At 37.2% G+C, this 17,032-nt stretch overlaps 1 protein-coding gene across 2 annotated transcripts in view; it reads left to right on the top strand.

Annotated features, from left to right (window-relative positions):
* kcnip4a (potassium voltage-gated channel interacting protein 4a) overlaps positions 1-17,032 on the top strand; it is a 127,860-nt gene that overhangs the window by 87,021 nt on the left and 23,807 nt on the right. The gene's annotated exons all lie outside the window — the stretch shown is intronic.

Below are 17,032 nucleotides of genomic sequence, written 5' to 3'. Positions count from 1 at the left end.
AATCACTGGATACATATAACAATTAAAAAATTTTTTTTTCTTTTTACATTTTTTTTCTTTCCATGATGGCAGGTGAGGCGGGGCCTCATCTGCCTCTAGTGACTGCACGTCACGTATATATATATATATATATATATATATATATATATATATATATATATATATATATATATATGCATATATATATATATATATATATATATATGCATATGCATATATATATATATATATATATATATATATATATATATATGCATGTATATATATATATATTCATATGTATATTTATATGTATATACTTATCCTTGTATATATACATACGTGTATATATATATATATATATATATATATATATGCATGTACATGTGTGTATATATATATATATGTATGTATGTATGTATGTGTATATATATGTATGTTTATATATATATATGTATGTATGTATGTGTATATATATGTATGTTTATATATATATATATATTTATATATATATATGTATATATGTATGTGTATATGTATGTGTATATAAGTGTATGTATATATATATATATATATATATATATATATGTATGTGTATATAATATACAGTATATGTATACAATATGTGCGTGTGTATAAAAATATATATTCCCTTACAATTCGAGCCTGCACGCCACTGTACTTGTGCTGATTCAGCAAATGCAGCTCCATCCATCACTTTAGTTTGCAAGAACAACAGAAACAAATACAAGATTTGGGCTCATGGGGGCCATCTTGGTTGCAAAAAGCATGAAATTTGTTTAAAGGGGAAGCAAGGAAGGTGTCCAATTAGCCTCTTGGCTATTTTCCTCGACCAGCGTGATGATTTGATTAACCTTTTTTGCTGGCGTCGCTTGGGGAGACGTCAGAGGGACAAGGTGTTATTGATAAATAACAGCTAATAAAAGGTTATGGATGCTATAGTCGATGGAGCATATGTGCACACATCTACTTGTAATATATTACCTATGTGGAATATGCCCAAAATTTTATCAGAACAACTTTTTTCCCCCCTTGTTTCAACTCTAATTAGCCACGGTAACACGGGTGAGGGAAATGTTCCGTAATTAATTGTCATGCCTAATGCATTACTGCTTACTCATCGCCTTCTGTAAAGGTGTCCAAAAGAGAAGCAGGACCCAAAAGGTGGACAATTCTGATGTTGACTCCTACTAAAGTTGTTGTTGTAAAGCAGTGCTTCCTAATTGTTTTCTGTTACGACACCTAGGAAATGGAAAACATTTCATTCCCCCATCCTCCTCCTATAATTTGTCCATCCATTTTTCTACCATTCGTCCCTCTCGGGGTCGCGGGGGTGGCTGGAGCCTATCCCAGCTGCATTCAGGCGGAAGGCGGGGTACACCCTGGACATGTCGCCACTTCATCGCAGGGCCAACACAGACAGATAAATTGTTATAAGTACACCTCTGCATAACATTGTATCTAGGGATGTCCGATAATGGCTTTTTGCCGATATTCCGATATTGTCCAACTCTTTAATTACCGATACCGATATCAACCGATACCGATATCAACCGATATATACAGTCGTGGATTTAACACATTATTATGCCTAATTTGGTCAACCAGGTATGGTGAAGATAAGGTACTTATAATACAATAAAATAAGATGAATACATTAAAAACATTTTCTTGAATAAAAAAGAAAGTAAAACAATATAAAAACAGTTACATAGAAACTAGTAATTAATGAAAATTAGTAAAATTAACTGTTAAAGGTTAGTACTATTAGTGGACCAGCAGCACGCACAATCATGTGTGCTTACGGACTGTATCCCTTGCAGACTGTATTGATATATATTGATATATAATGTAGGAACCAGAATATTAATAACAGAAAGAAACAACCCTTTTGTGTGAATGAGTGTGAATGGGGGAGGGAGGTTTTTTGGGTTGGTGCACTAATTGTAAGTGTATCTTGTGTTTTTATGTTGATTTAATAAAAAAAATGTTTTATACAAAAATAAAATAAAAACAGATACCAATAATAAAAAAAACGATACCGATAATTTCCGATATTACATTTTAAAGCATTTAACGGCCGATAATATCCGCAGGCCGATATTATCGGACATCTCTACTTTATTGTTTATTTTGTTTATATTTTCAGTCTTACAAACCTAAACGAAGGAAGAAGTGTAAAGAAATAAAACTAAAGAAGGAACATAATTCGAAAGAAGGAACATCACTCCTCAACAAAAACTGGAGCTTCTTTTTCTTCATACTGTTGACAAGCTGCACACGCTGGAAACGTGTAGCGAGGGCAGAATAGTGAATTTATTGACAGTTCAGTGTGAAAGCCGATGTGTTTACTTTGCAATTAAGTAAATGCAGTCTCAAAGAAATATTACCTGCGCAGGCACTTTCTGACGAAACATCCACATTTCGATGTTTGGCCCCTGAGCCCTCGGGCTCTTGAAAGTGCGGCCCTCTTCATTATGTAGTTGAATAGCCTTGATGTAATATATTTGGGAGGGTTCTAATCTGTGTATGGCTGTTAAGTAAAAGAGGCACGGACATCGTTGTGGATCAACTTTAGCTTGATTTCTTAACTCACATGAAAGCAAATACGCCACAGCATCAATTCCGGTCTGGTGGTATTTGGACCTTACTTAGTACGTCAGTACAATTCAAAAGTAGTGCAGGCCGCATTATTTAAATGAGCATGTACTATATGGAGCATCACCTAAGGTTAGTCCAAACCTCACCAACACCCACCCCTACAACCTCAACCTCCTACCTCTGCCCAAAAACACAGTTTGACAAACAAATCACGACTTCACTCAACAGAATAGCGACCATGCAAAAATATCACTCATTTTAAAAATGATTTCGTTCATGAATTCGTCTCCTTCGCGTCGGGCGCATGCACGTCTGTGCGAGTGTAACAGAAGCCAAACAACTTCCAGTAAGGTGCTGGAGATCCGGGAGACTGCCTGTGTTTTTAGCTCGGTAGTATTACGCTGGTCTCACACACGGGGTTAGGGTTTGCTCAAAGCGGTAAGAAAAAACAAGGCAGCAAAGACAGCTGACAGCTATGAACACCAATACTTGCATTCCGCCGTCAAAATCGGGGGCACCTGATTAGGTGGGGCCCCTGGGCTTCAGTCCAGGTAAGCCCATGAATTAGGGTGGCTTTAGGCATCACCAGGGAGACACTCATTTACTGCACATTCATATTATGATGCTCCTATCTGTGGCATTTCGCTACAGTGTATTTTCAAACATGCTATAGACATGTCCCACTTTTTATGGGCATTTAAGACACAATCCAAAGTGCATCTACAAGGAAACCCACTTTGTTTTTAGCGCTGAGAGAGAGGCAAAATAAATTCATACTTTAAAATGTTTCTTTTATATAGGAGATATGTTAATTATATATACAGTACAGGCCAAAAGTTTTCTTTATTTTCATGACCATTTACATCGTAGATTGTCACTGAAGGCATCAAAACTATGAATGAACACATGAGGAGTTATGTACTTAACAAAAAAAGGTGAAATAACTGAAAACATGTTATATATTTGCTCTGATTACTGCTTTGCACACTCTAGGCATTCTCTCGATGAGCTTCAAGCACACCTGTGAAGTGAAAACCATTTCAGGGGACTACCTCTTGAAGCTCATCGAGAGAATGCCAAGAGTATGCAAAAAGTAATCAGAGCAAAAGGTGGCTATTTTGAAGAAACTAGAATATAAAACATGTTTTCAGTTAGTTCACCTTTTTTTGTTAGGTACATAACTCCACATGTGTTCATTCATAGTTTTGATGCCTTCAGGGACAATCCACAATGTAAATAGTCATGAAAATAAAGAAAACCCATCGAATGAGAAGGTGTGTACTGTATAATATAAATGAAAAAAACAAACCTTATGAAAAATGCCAGCAAACATCAAAACGCATCAATCAAATTGATTTTAATCAGCCCCTTAAGTCACCCAGCATGCAGCTATAAAATTACCAAAGGATGTTGCTGAATAGACAATATGTCTTAATATTTGTTTTCTTTCTGACAGACCATGCAAATATGTTAACACACACAAGCATGACGGACTGTGTCAATTGTCAGTGTGCACATACCTTTTAAGATGTGCTAAATAGTGCTCACAAAACGGCGCGTGCTGTATAAAATATTTGCACCTTGTCCTCCCAGCGTTGTGGGCGTTTTGATGGTCAGCGTATACTTTGACGCAAAATGGATCCCACTTTGCACACGTTTCGTAGACCAGCTTTGCGTGTGCTATCAGGTTTGCACGTGTTTTAGCACACGCAAACCTTTAGTAAATCAGGACCCACTCTAAGTGCTTCAAAAGCACAGTGCTCCTGACATACATTAAGGATCTTTAACTAGCATTCTTTTTTTTTTTTTTGGAGTATGTCCTCTAAAACAGAAATATAGAAGATCTTAGACTAAAATAATTTTGAAGTGTAGTGCTCCTGTCATATAGATAGAGGATATTTGACTAGCATTTTTTATTTTTTTTTGCATTAGATCCTTTAACACAGCAGAGCGCTCTTCTAATACAAATGATAGGGCTTTTACAAGAGGTCCTTAAACACAGCAGAGTGCTCCTGTCATGACGACAGAAATATGACAATACGGACTCTTGTGCCTGCAGCTTTTTGCAAGCTGCAGGCACTTTTATTTATTAAAGGCGCTGACCAATGTTCCCTTAAGGTGCGCGCCTGTGCAATTGCGCACTGCTCAAGTGTCCTCTGCGCACGGCAAATCTATGCCGCGCACAAAATCGAGTAAAAAAATAAGCGCATAACAATTTTCGACACACGGACACGACAGAGAAAACAGTTTTCGTCATCATTGTTCAAATATTGTAACGTCTGTCGAGACGCTTTGAGGACATGAATTCCATCCATCACTTTACTGAGCAAAACTCTTTATTGTCGGCCATAAACACATCACCAAAACATTAGTAAAATAAAAGTGAGCATTTTCTGCAGTGCAAACCAGACCAAAAGCAACTTTGTTATATCAACAGCAGCCGCTCGCTCTTTCTCACTTGCGCCAACACATGCACATATGGCACTTAGCTAGTGATGCGTTTACAGCCACACAAAAAGTCGGACAACTCCAACACCACACATAAAGTGTCATTCCAGGTCGTTACACTATGATTTACCAATCAAATGTGTGCTTATTCTGGTGTCATTTATTTGGAAGCTTAATTTATAAATATTAATCATGAAATGCTGTTAGTATATTAAATAAATACTAATAAAAATATATTTTTTACAAACGGGAAGTTGCAGGAATGTACACATGATCCCCTGCTTACATCTCATTGTGCAACATGTGAATGTTTTAATGGGAACTAAATGCAATGTCTGAAAGGGGTACAAATTATTTCCAAAGCAGGACCTCCACCCAGACAAACAATACAAGTACACAGTTCATGAAAAACAATATTTCTAGTTATTGTCATTGTAAGTGGGCCTAAACACTTATGTTAGAAATGGAAATGACTGCTGTCATTTGATTATAATAATAAGAGAATGTTGTCTGTCTATCTGTGTTCGCCCTGCGATGAGGTGGGGACTTGTCCAAGGTGTACCCCGCCTTCCGCCCGAATGCAGCTGAGATAGGCTCCAGCGACCCCGAAAGGGACAAGCGGTAGAAAATGGATGGATGGATGAAGATTGAACTTATTTAGTCAGGTTTGAGACAGGTGTGTTGCTGGTGTAGCCACAGTGTGCACGTCTGATGTTGCTCACATGGGCTCCACTGATTGCTCAGGGAGTTTTTGCGTTTGCTCACACACATGAAAAATTAGAGGGAACTTTGGCGCTGACATAAGCGCTTATTAGTGTTCTGGCTGTGTATCTACCTCCCTCATGCTTGCACTTCTGTTATCTGATTGGAAACAAGAACAATAATGCGCAGGAGTGAGCGCGAGTGCAAGTCAATAACCCCAAAAAGTCATCCAAAGAGACTATTTTGCATGCAGGCTGCACTTCTTCCCTCCTTTTTACCCCCCATGAATTGTGGCCATCAATTGGATTTCACATCAGAGTGTCTAATAGAAATGTCCATCAATATGAAGATATCACTATCTCCACTTCAAAGCCGGCGGTTTCAGTTTCAAGTCCAGCCTTAAAGACTGCCATGAAAGACAGCGTAGCGCCTTGGTTATTTTTTATTTTTTTATTTTAAAAGCGATAAGAAATTCAGCTCAGCAGCACATAAATATTAGCCTCGTAAAGTCCGAATGAGCCTCCATGCTTCTCTAAATTGAGGAGGTTGAATTGTAAATTGAATGCATGACACATTCAGGGGAAAACAATATTTTTTTTTAGATATTTACTTTGACTTGACACTTACTGCATTGTTTTGACATCTTTCATTGCCTTACATGGAGTTCAGCAGGCTGATGGTTGGCTTTTATTATGTGTGTGGTCGTGTCGCGTTTGGGGGATAAGATCAGGTGTCCAGTTGCAAGGTGAAGGGCCCCAGCCTAAATTAAACAAGGTTTTATAAATGTGGGTACATGCAACTTTATCACCTCTGTCCCACCTTTTTGAAAAATGTATATTTGAGCAAGTTGCAAACAGCCACTTGAACTAATTTAAGGCCAATGTACTTTGACAAACACCTGCAGGTTGTCGGCCTTTGATTGATCCTTTCTGGCCAATATTGTCGTTTTCACTGATTAAGGCTTTTTAGTTTTACTGCTGTGGTCGGCAAAGCTGGTCGTGCCGTGCTCCCGTGGTAATTACATTTTTGCTGAGGTATTTGTCTTGCGTTTATGACCCCCCCTTACCTGCATGGTGAGGCGGTCAAGCTTAATAAGTCGTTGTTGTTTTGTCTTTTTGTTTTTTTTTCCTACAAAAAAGGCTAAAGCAGTGCTTGTTAAATGAAATTATTGTTGCCGTCAGTCAATAAGCTGTGTAGCAATTCTGGAAGAAGAAGAAGGCGGAACAAGTGCACCATGTATGATCAGGAGGTATGGGCATTCTGTTTGTTTAAACATTTTTAGTACCAAAATGTTACGTGCCACCAAACATCAGGTACGCGGCCATACACCAAGTTATTAGGTACTATATGCAAACTGTTCAATCAAGAATAAAATATTAAATACTAGGTCTGATACCTAAAATATTAGGTGCATTACATTTTTTACATCATTGTGTAATAACTAGAGATATTATCGGACGATAAATGCGTTAAAATGTATTATCGGAAATTATCGGTATCGGTTTTTTTTTTTTATCGGTATCAATTTTTATTTTTTTTATTTATTTTTTTATTAAATCAACATTAAAAAACACAAGATACACTTACAATTAGTGCACCAACCCAAAAAACCTCCCTCCCCATTCACACTCATTCACACAAAAGGGTTGTTTCTTTCTGTTATTAATATTCTGGTTCCAACATTATATATCAATATATATCAATACAGTCTGCAAGGGATACAGTCCGTAAGCACACATGATTGTGCGTGCTGCTGGTCCACTAATAGTACTAACCTTTAACAGTTAATTTTACTCATTTTCATTAATTACTAGTTTCTATGTAACTGCTTTTATATTGTTTTACTTTCTTTTGTATTCAAGAAAATGTTTTTAATTTATTTATCTTATTTTATTTTATAAATTTTTTTTAAAAGTACCTTATCTTCACCATACCTGGTTGTCCAAATTAGGCATAATAATGCATACTTGCCAACCTTGAGACCTTGGGGGGGTCGTGGTTGGGGTAGGGGGCGTGGTTGGGGGCGTGGTTAAGAGGAGTATATTTACAGCTAGAATTCACCAAGTATATATAAGAAATACTTGACTTTCAGTGAATTCTAGCTATATATATATATATATATATATATATATATATATATATATATATATATATATATATATATATATATATATATATTTATTTATTTTATTGTACATATATATATATATATATATATATATAAAAGAGAAATACTTGAATTTCAGTGTTTATTTATTTACACATATACACACACATAACACTCATCTACTCATTGTTGAGTTAAGGGTTAAATTGTCCATCCTTGTTCTATTCTCTGTCACTATTTTTCTAACCATGCTGAACACCCTCTCTGATGATGCATTCTGCTTCGTCTCCTTGTTGTGTGCGCAGTTGTGCACTGCACTCTCTAAAATCCATAGATGTTATTGTCACATATGCATGTACAGTAGATGGCAGTATTGTCCTGTTTAAGAGTGTCACAACATTGCTGTTTACAGCAGACGAACTGCTTTACGGTAGACGAAAACGTGACTGCTGCTGTTGTGTGTTGTTGCCGCGCTGGAAGGACGTTAATGAAACTGCCTAACAATAAACCCACATAAGAAACCAAGAACTCGCCTTCGATCATTCTACAGTTATAATGTGATTGGGCAGGCACGCTGTTTATATTGTGGGAAAGCGGACGTGAAAGCAGGCTGTCCTCACTCAGGTCTGCATGGAGCTGGAGGGGGCGTGGCCTCCAGCTCCGCCTGAATTTCGGGAGATTTTCGGGAGAAGATTTGTCCCGGGAGGTTTTCGGGAGAGGCGCTGAATTTCGGGAGTCTCCCGGAAAATCCGGGAGGGTTGGCAAGTATGTAATAATGTGTTAATTCCACGACTGTATATATCGGTTGATATCGGTATCGGTTGATATCGGTATCGGAGTTGGACAATATCGGAATATCGGATATCGGCAAAAAGCCATTATCGGACATCCCTAAGAGTAACCCCGAATTGTTTAATAATCTACCACCTTTTGTAATGGAACGTTGACACGTTTTGTAATAACTTTTACAATATCTAACAATTTAGATTTTTATCACAACATTTTTAGTCATTGATGTAATACATCTTTTTTTTCTGTTTCATATTTGTATTGGTGTTGTTTTTATTCTTAGTATCATGTATAGCAGAGCTGGGCAAATATTTTGACTCCGGGGCCACAATGAGAGAAAAAAATGTGTCTGTGTATAAATAATATATACACATTTAACTGTAAAAACCTGCTGTACAGTATGTGTCTTTGGGCCCCTTTTTTCCAGGAACACTAATACCAAAAGTCACAATGTCCGATAGAGTTCTGAAAAAGTTATGACAGACCACCTCAAAAAAAAACGGAATGGAATTGTACAGTCTTTTACTGGAATGGGACACCCAAAATGTACATGGAAATAAATAAAAGTGGTATTTACAATATTAACTATCAACAACAAAACACTGAATATTAACAACATATGAACATCTTTTACTTCTCAGACCAGCTCCTCGATAGTTGTGTATCTTTTACAATCAAGCAAAACACAATAAAAAATTTTAAAAAAACAGCAAAATATGAATGCAACGTGTAATAAACACCTACAATATGATATATTATCACGTAAAAATCTGCTTCCGCATCTGTTTCTGACACGTGTGTTTCGGGCTGGCTGCTCTGAAAACAAACCCCGCCCACTCTGCTTTGTTCCTCGTCTGAGCTGCCGTGACGTAGATTACCGTAATAACTCCCAAAAGCGCAGATTTCGACCATTGAAATACTTTGTATAGTTCAAGACTTACGGCCATCTAAAAACGGCACTGCACTTCATAATGGCGGCGACAGTTTTGATGCTAAAGGTCTAAAAAATGATGTAGAACGTCCGGTGGACCGGATTGAAAATCAAAACGGGCCGCATTTTGCCCATGTCTGATATAGTATACTGTAGTATCATTTAAGAACATAACGTATGTCTTCCGATATTTTCAACGCAGTAGTATTTCATTATTTTTAATAGGGGTGTGGAAAAAAATCGATTCGAATTCAAATCGTGATTCTCACATTGTGCGATTCAGAATCGATTCTCATTTTTAAAAAATCGATTTTTTTAGTTTTTTTATTATTTAAAAAAATAAATATGTTTTTATTTTATTTTTTTAAATTAATCAATCCAACAAAACAATACACAGCAATACCATAACAATGCAATTCAATTCCAAAACCAAACCCGACCTAGCAACACTCAGAACTGCAATAAACAGAGCAATTGAGAGGAGACACAAACACGACACAGAACAAACCAAAAGTAGTGAAACAAAAATGAATATTATCAACAACAGTATCAATATTAGTTACAATTTTAACATAGCAGTGATTAAAAATCCCTCATTGACATTATCATTAAACATTTATAAAAATCTAAAAAAAGAACAATAGTGTCACAGTGGCTTACACTTGCATCGCATCTCATAAGCTTGACAACACACTGTGTCCAATATTTTCACAAAGATAAAATAAGTCATATTTTTGGTTCATTTAATAGTTAAAACAAATTTACATTATTGCAATCAGTTGATAAAACATTGTCCTTTACAATTATAAAAGCTTTTTTACAAAAATCTACTACTCTGCTTGCATGTCAGCAGACTGGGGTAGATCCTGCTGAAATCCTATGTATTGAATGAATAGAGAATCGTTTTGAATCGGGAAAAAAATTGTTTTTGAATCGAGAATCGCGTTGGATTTAAAATAAAATCTATTTTGAATCGAATCGTGACCCCAAGAATCGATATTGAATCGAATCGTGGGACACCCAAAGATTCACAGCCCTAATTGTTAACCTTTGTCTCTAACTTGCCATCACATTTCTTTATTATACATATGAATAAAGTTAAATTGGATTTATGGTTCACCAATATAAAATACACAACAAAATTCCTAAAAAACTATTCTAAAGATGGTTCAATATTTTGTGTTATTGTTGTAATAGTTTTTCTAATTAAGGCATCAATTTCAATGGTTTATTACAGGGGTGCCTAAACCTCTACACTCGGGTGCCGCATTGGGCTAAAAAAAATGGTGTGTGTGTGTGTGTGTGTGTGTGTGTGTGTGTGTGTGTGTGTGTGTGTGTGTGTGTGTGTGTGTTTTCCGAGCGCGATGATGTCACGTTATCGATGGGAAAATATATTTTTAGACACTACGAATTGCCTGAGCGGCAAGGAGACACCGAGAGTAACAAACGGTAGAAAATGGATTTGAAAGGACAAATTTTAAAAAATAATAAAGAAAAAAATATATTTATATATTTATTTTTAACTTGGGACTTCCCGCGGGCCGAATTTTGGACGCTGGCGGGCCGGATGCGGACCCCTGGTTTATTACACAATGTACCAAATTATTATTATTATTTGTTTTTTTAATGTGCAGCACCCACATTTTGAAATAACGTTTGCAAAGAGTTAAGAGTTGTAAAGGTTATACCAAAAAGAGTCAAAGTTTATTACAAAATGTGTCGTTATTTCATAATGAGGTGAAAATTACATTATGACATAATGTGTTCTTGTATGCATATTGTTCCTATATTAGGTACACCACAAATATGTATGCTTCTGGCTAAATTATCAGGAGCACCAACGACAATTTTAAAGGTACTGTGCACTTGCACCCAAAATGTTAGGAACCGTATTTTTCGGAGTATAAGTCGCTCCGGAGTATAAGTCGCACCGGCCGAAAATGCATAATAAAGAAGGAAAAAAACATATAAGTCGCATTTTTGGGGGAAATTTATTTGATAAAACCCAACACCAAGAATAGACATTTGAAAGGCAATTTAAAATAAATAAAGAATAGTGAACAACAGGCTGAATAAGTATACGTTATATGACGCATACATAACCAACTGAGAATGTGCCTGGTATGTTAACGTAACATATCATGGTAAGAGTCATTCAAATAACTATAACATATAGAACATGCTATACTTTTACCAAACAATATGTCACTCCTAATCGCTAAATCCCATGAAATCTTATACGCCTAGTCTCTTACGTGAATGAGCTAAATAATATTATTTGATATTTTACGGTAATGTGTTAATAATTTCACACATAAGTCGCTCCTGAGTATAAGTCGCACCCCCGGCCAAACTATGAAAAAAACTGCGACTTATAGTCTGAAAAATACGGTACATATTGGGCCTAAATGTTAGGTACACCTAAGGCCAAACTCTGAGGCGCATCTTTATTAGCATCATATTCCTCTAACACTCCAAATATTTGGTACATAGGAATTGAAAATATAAAGGTAAATATAAATATTGGGCATATATATTTTACATGTACATGATACATGAGGTACACGTGCGGTTATAACATGCTCGCAAAATGTGTTTGATTCACAAAACACAATTATTATTGTTAGAATAATAATAAATGTAATTACTTTGATTTTATTATTGAAATAATTGATTGACTCGTAAAGTGCCTCTCATAGGCAACAGTCACCACTTTTTAACCCTGAATGGACAAATTGATTACTTTGCGAGTGCCTATTATAATACAGATGGTGTGTGTGATGAAGGGGCTTCTTGTTTGGGGACAACAATAGCACACCAAAGATTGTCTATCATCGCAGTCCTCATGAGAGCAAATCAGGCGTGCTTGTCTTCCAACTAACTCACCATAATTTAGAGTCTTCCAGGCCACTGCTTCTTGTCCTTGAGCTGGCCGCTAGAACAGCTGGCTCCCTGCTGTGCACTCCAGCTTCCAAATAAAGCCATCATGTGTGTGCAAAAAAATCCACATCTGTCTGGAGAACACACACGAGGACGAGGCGGCCGTCGTGTTCGCTCCATGGCACAAATGACGCTGCAATGATTCCAGGCGTGCTCGCCACCAACTCTGAATACATTTGGCATAACTTGATAAGTACAGGACACGTGCGTCCAAAGACTACCAATACAAAGTTGATGAGAAAGAGTTTATTTCTAGATTTTTATAACCAGATTGACATTTTTGTAGCTTTACGATATGTAACTGCGGCCGTTGCATCTTTTTAATTGGCCGTTTATTGGCTGCTTCTTAACTGCTAATTAAAAAAGTCCATAATAACTTTTGTACTTTTTGGTTGGAATAAAAACACATTTTCTTTCGAGCTGTATCAAAGCTACAAATGCAATAATATTATTAGGAGTAATAGTAGTAGTAGTTGTACCCAATATAGTAGGGAGATAATTAGTCAAACTATTCAGAGCATCAAGATATTGAATATGCCTAAAATATTTTGGTAGGTTTTTAATTAGGTTAAAAAAAAAGTACTATCCCTACTAATAATAACAGTAATAACTAGAAAAGTACTCTGAAAGTTCAAACCTTGCCAGGCCCTACCTCCCAATTGCGTGTATGTACATAACGTCATGTCCGGCTCATGTTGTGCTTGCATGCGTGGTGGTCAAGCTAGCTCTGTTTTCAATGGTTACTCACTTAGACAAAATTTAGACTAGGACAAACTTTATTGATCCATAAGGGAAATTGTTCCACACTGTACTCCATATATATATATATATATATATATATATATATATATATATATATATATATATATATATATATATATATATATATATATATATATACTATATTCCATACTAAACGCCATTTAGCTTTTCTCGAAGAAAAAATGCCCTATGCTTGCGTTGTTTTCGGCTGTATGCATCCTTGCAACCGTGAAAAGGATAAACATGTCTTCTGAATTTCTCGAGAGGGAGAAGAGTGCAAGATTTTACGAAAGACGACGACTTCTTAAGTTTGACAGAACTTCAATGGAAGAGAGCAAAGTCAAAGAATGCATCAGTTTGCAGTGATCACTTAAAGGTTTGTTTGATATACAAACCCCGTTTCCATATGAGTTGGGAAATTGTGTTAGACAGTGACGTGCGGTGAGGTTGATGGCTGGTGAGGCACTGACTTCATCACAGTCAGATTTACAAACATATGAACCCTAAAGAGTATCTTATTCACCATTTGATTGGCAGCAGTTAACGGGTTATGTTTAAAAGCTCATACCAGCATTCTTCCCTGCTTGGCACTCAGCATCAAGGCTTGGAATTGGGGGTTAAATCACCAAAAATGATTCCCGGGCGCGGGGCCGCTGCTGCCCACTGCTCCCCTCACCTCCCAGGGGGTGAACAAGGGGATGGGTCAAATGCAGAGGACAAATTTCACCACACCTAGTGTGTGTGACAATCATTGGTACTTTAACTTAACTTTAACTTTACACATACAAACTGTAGCACACAAAAAAGCACATTTAAAAAAAAAACGTTATTATGGTCTTACCTTTACTTATAAATGAAGTCCATGCGTCGCTGTTGTGCTGGATTAATGAACCCCCTGACGGGAGTGTTATATCAACTAAAGCCCTCACTTCAACTTTCCAGGTGCAAGATTGAATCTATTTAAAAAAGTGTAACCGAGGGTTTATAAATGTCCCCTATACTGTATGAAACTTCAAAATAACAAACACGGAGGCTCCAATTTACACGAGGACCACTTTATTTACCTTCTTTCAAAAACCTACGCTCCACTCCAACGTGTCATCACTTCCGCTTTTAGCGCCTTCAAAATAAGAGCTCAAGGCATATACTGTATGACAGCGCATAACAGGAACTTAACATCACAAAGAGGAAAGCCCATGAAAATAGGTTACAAAAGTTATAAGAAGCCAAAAAGTCCAAAAACAATAATGTTCGTGTTGGAGGAGTTGTGAATTAGGTACACCTGCAGTCTGCAGGTGTACTTAATGTTGTGGCCCTGCAGTCATTCACAACTCCTCCAACACGAACATTATTGTTTTTGCACTTTTTGGCTTCTTATGAAATAACTTTTTTAAATAGATTCAATCTTGCACGTGGAAAGTTTAAGTGTGGGCTTTAGTTGATATAACACTCCCGTCAGGGGTTGCATTCTACGGCGAAGGTGCAGGAGGCGGATTACTGCGAGCCTCAGCCAGTGCGTCTTTTGCAGCCGTTTTATAATCGCTCAGCACAAGAAATACGTTACACACATACAGTTGTTGACAAAATACACTGTACATTATATACCTCAGCGAACTAAACTATGGAAATGTATAATATAATTCATATAGCAATACGGTCTCACTGCACAGCAGGCCAGCAGTTAGCCGAGTCCGCAATCCATGGTGAGGCACAAATGAGTGACGTGCCTCAACTGGCTGCTGTTCACCGCACCGTCTCTTCTCAGTATTTGAACAGCAAATGTGAAAATTCAGCGATTTTGAATAAAAATAATCTAAAACTGGTGAAGTTAAATGGAAAATAACTTTATAGTATTATCACTGGATACATTTAACAATTTAATTTTTTTTTTTTTCTTTTTACATTTTTTTTCTTTCCATGATGGCAGGTGAGGCCCTGCCTCACCTGCCTCCAGTGACCGCACGTCACTGGTGTTAGATGTAAATATAAACGGAATACAATGATTTGCAAATCCTTTTCAATCCATATTCAGTTGAATGCACTACAAAGACAAGATATTTGATGTTCAAACTCGTAAACTTTATTTTATTTTTTTGCAAATAATAATTAACTTAGAATTTCATGGCTGCAACACGTGCCAAAGTAGTTGGGAAAGGGCATGTTAACCACTGTGTTACATGGCCTTTCCTTTTAACAACACTCAGTAAACGTTTGGGAACTGAGGAGACACATTTTTTAAGCTTCTCAGGTGGAATTCTTTCCCATTCTTGCTTGATGTACAGCTTAAGTTGTTCAACAGTCCGGGGGTCTCCGTTGTGGTATTTTAGGCTTCATAATGCGCCACACATTTTCAATGGGAGACAGGCCTGGACTACAGGCAGGCCAGTCTAGTACCCGCACTCTTTTACTATGAAGCCACGTTGATGTAACACGTGGCTTGGCATTGTCTTGCTGAAATAAGCAGGGGCGTCCATGGTAACGTTGCTTGGATGGCAACATATGTTGCTCCAAAACCGGTATGTACCTTTCAGCATTAATGGCGCCTTCACAGATGTGTAAGTTACCCATGTCTTGGGCCCTAATACACCCCCATACCATCACAGATGCTGGCTTTTCAACTTTGCGCCTATAACAATCCGGATGGTTCTTTTCCTCTTTGGTACGGAGGACACGACGTCCACAGTTTCCAAAAACAATTTGAAATGTGGACTAGTCAGACCACAGAACCATTTTCCACTTTGTATCAGTCCATCTTAGATGAGCTCAGGCCCAACGAAGCCGACGGCATTTCTGAGTGTTGTTGATAAACGGTTTTCGCCTTGCATAGGAGAGTTTTAACTTGCACTTACAGATGTAGCGACCAACTGTAGTTACTGACAGTGGGTTTCTGAAGTGTTCCTGAGCCCATGTGGTGATATCCTTTACACACTGATGTCGCTTGTTGATGCAGTACAGCCTGAAGGATCGTAGGTCACGGGCTTAGCTGCTAACGTGCAGTGATTTCTCCAGATTCTCTGAACCCTTTGATGATATTACGGACCGTAGATGGTGAAATCCCTAAATTCCTTGCAATAGCTGGTTGAGAAAGGTTTTTCTTAAACTGTTCAACAATTTGCTCACACATTTGTTGTCAAAGTGGTGACCCTCGCCCCATCCTTGTTTGTGAATGACTGAGCATTTCATGGAATCTACTTTTATACCCAATCATGGCACCCACCTGTTCCCAATTTGCCTGTTCACCTGTGGGATGTTCCAAATAAGTGTTTGATGAGCATTCCTCAACTTTATCAGTATTTATTGCCACCTTTCCCAACTTCTTTGTCATGTGTTGCTGGCATCAAATTCTAAAGTTAATGATTATTTGCAAAAAAAAAAAAATGTTTATCAGTTTGAACATCATGTTGTTTTTGTAGCATATTTAACTGAATATGGGTTGAAAATGATTTGCAAATCATTGTATTCCGTTTATATTTACATCTAACACAATTTCCCAACTCATATGGAAACGGGGTTTGTACTATAAAACGTCCTATAACCTGTTGTTTTGGATCTAGATTCAAAATCGGATCAGATTTGAGGTCCAAAAATGAGATCGGGATTGCAGGCCAAAAATGTTGATCGAGACATCCTTAGCAAAAAGCATTATGCACACCTTGGTTTATGCAGTAAAACTGCGAGTTCCACATGGGTGGGTACTACGACAACAACAACAACAACAACAAATAACACCAGCTATCCATGTTTTTTTTTCT

This window comes from Nerophis lumbriciformis, linkage group LG05 (assembly GCF_033978685.3).
Source record: "Nerophis lumbriciformis linkage group LG05, RoL_Nlum_v2.1, whole genome shotgun sequence".
Lineage (NCBI taxonomy): Eukaryota > Metazoa > Chordata > Actinopteri > Syngnathiformes > Syngnathidae > Nerophis > Nerophis lumbriciformis.
Note: the sequence above shows the minus strand (reverse complement) of the source record. Positions and strands in the feature narration are given on the sequence as shown.